The sequence below is a fragment of the Mytilus trossulus genome, unplaced genomic scaffold (genome assembly GCF_036588685.1).
Source record: "Mytilus trossulus isolate FHL-02 unplaced genomic scaffold, PNRI_Mtr1.1.1.hap1 h1tg001062l__unscaffolded, whole genome shotgun sequence".
Classification (NCBI taxonomy): Eukaryota; Metazoa; Mollusca; class Bivalvia; order Mytilida; family Mytilidae; genus Mytilus; species Mytilus trossulus.
In genome coordinates, this window is record NW_026963625.1 from 2,544 (window position 1) to 5,000 (window position 2,457).

The following is a 2,457-nucleotide window of genomic DNA, read 5'->3' on the forward strand; positions in this document are numbered from 1 at the left end:
CCCTAACCCTAACCCTAACCCTAACCCTAAATTAACCCTAACCCTAACCCTAACCCTAACCCTAACCCTAACCCTAACCCTAACCCTAACCCTAAATTAACCCTAACCCTAAATTAACCCTAACCCTAACCCTAACCCTAACCCTAAATTAACCCTAACCCTAACCCTAACCCTAACCCTAACCCTAACCCTAACCCTAACCCTAACCCTAACCCTAACCCTAACCCTAACCCTAACCCTAACCCTAACCCTAACCCTAACCCTAAAGCTGTTACTTAGGCCGTGTCAGGACCCAGGCTGGCATTATTCCTCGATACGTGTAGGTACGTGGTCGGCCTGTCTGGTAGCGGGCGATCACGGGTCTCTACCGCAGGTAAAGGTACGTGGTCGGCCTTTTGCGGGCTACCGCGGGTTAAAGTCTACGTAGGGACGTGAAGACCCGCATAAGCCCGTGGTAGCCCGCTATCAGGCCGTCCACGTACACTTATACCCGCGCTAGCCCGCTGTCAGGTCGACCACGTCCCTTCTTACCCACGGTAGCTGGCTACCGAGGCCGTCGACGTTCCCTTACCTGCGATAGCCCGCTATCAGGTCGACCACGTCCCCTCCTTACCCGCGGTAGCTGGCTACCGAGGCCGTCGACGTTCCTTTGCCTGCGATGGCCCGCTATCGGGTCGACCACGTCCCCTCCTTACCCGCGGTAGCTGGCTACCGAGGCCGTCGACGTTCCTTTGCCTGCGATGGCCCGCTATCGGGTCGACCACGTCCCCTTCTTACCCGCGGTAGCTGGCTACCGAGGCCGTCGACGTTCCTTTACCTGCGATAGCCCGCTATCGGGTCGACCACGTCCCTTCTTACCCGCGGTAGCTGGCTACCGAGGCCGTCGACGTTCCTTTGCCTGCGATGGCCCGCTATCGGGTCGACCACGTCCCTTCTTACCCGCGGTAGCTGGCTACCGAGCCCGTCGACGTACCTTTACCTGCGGTAGCCCGCTATCGGGTCGACCACGTCCCTTCTTACCCGCGGTAGCTGGCTACCGAGGCCGTCGACGTCCCTTTGCCTGCGGTAGCCCGCTATCGGGTCGACCACGTCCCTTCTTACCCGCGGTAGCTGGCTACCGAGGCCGTCGACGTTCCTTTACCTGCGATAGCCCGCTATCGGGTCGACCACGTCCCTTCTTATCCGCGGTAGCTGGCTACCGAGGCCGTCGACGTTCCTTTACCTGCGATAGCCCGCTATCGGGTCGACCACGTCCCTTCTTACCCGCGGTAGCTGGCTACCGAGGCCGTCGACGTACCTTTACCTGCGGTAGCCCGCTATCGGGTCGACCACGTCCCTTCTTATCCGCGGTAGCTCGCTACCGAGCCCGTCGACGTACCTTTACCTGCGGTAGCCCGCTATCGGGTCGACCACGTCCCTTCTTACCCGCGGTAGCTCGCTACCGAGGCCGTCGACGTCCCTTTACCTGCGGTAGCCCGCTATCGGGTCGACCACGTACGATGATACCCGCGGTAGCCCGCTAGCACGGCCGTCCGACGTCCCTTTACCCGCGGTAGCTCGCTATCGGGTCGACCACGTACGATGATACCCGCGGTAGCCCGCTAGCACGGCCGTCCACGTCCCTTTACCCGCGGTAGCCCGCTATCGGGTCGACCACGTACGATGATACCCGCGGTAGCCCGCTAGCACGGCCGTCCACGTCCCTTTACCCGCGGTAGCCCGCTATCGGGTCGACCACGTACGATGATACCCGCGGTAGCCCGCTAGCACGGCCGTCCACGTCCCTTTACCCGCGGTAGCCCGCTATCGGGTCGACCACGTACGATGATACCCGCGGTAGCCCGCTAGCACGGCCGTCCACGTCCCTTTACCCGCGGTAGCCCGCTATCGGGTCGACCACGTACGATGATACCCGCGGTAGCCCGCTAGCACCGCCGTCCACGTCCCTTTACCCGCGGTAGCCCGCTATCGGGTCGACCACGTACGATGATACCCGCGGTAGCCCGCTAGCACGGCCGTCCACGTCCCTTTACCCGCGGTAGCCCGCTATCGGGTCGACCACGTACGATGATACCCGCGGTAGCCCGCTAGCACGGCCGTCCACGTCCCTTTACCCGCGGTAGCTCGCTATCGGGTCGACCACGTACGATGATACCCGCGGTAGCCCGCTAGCACGGCCGTCCACGTCCCATTACCCGCGGTAGCTCGCTATCGGGTCGACCACGTACGATGATACCCGCGGTAGCCCGCTAGCACGGCCGTCCACGTCCCTTTACCCGCGGTAGCCCGCTATCGGGTCGACCACGTACGATGATACCCGCGGTAGCCCGCTAGCACGGCCGTCCACGTCCCTTTACCCGCGGTAGCTCGCTATCGGGTCGACCACGTACGATGATACCCGCGGTAGCCCGCTAGCACGGCCGTCCACGTCCCTTTACCCGCGGTAGCCCGCTATCG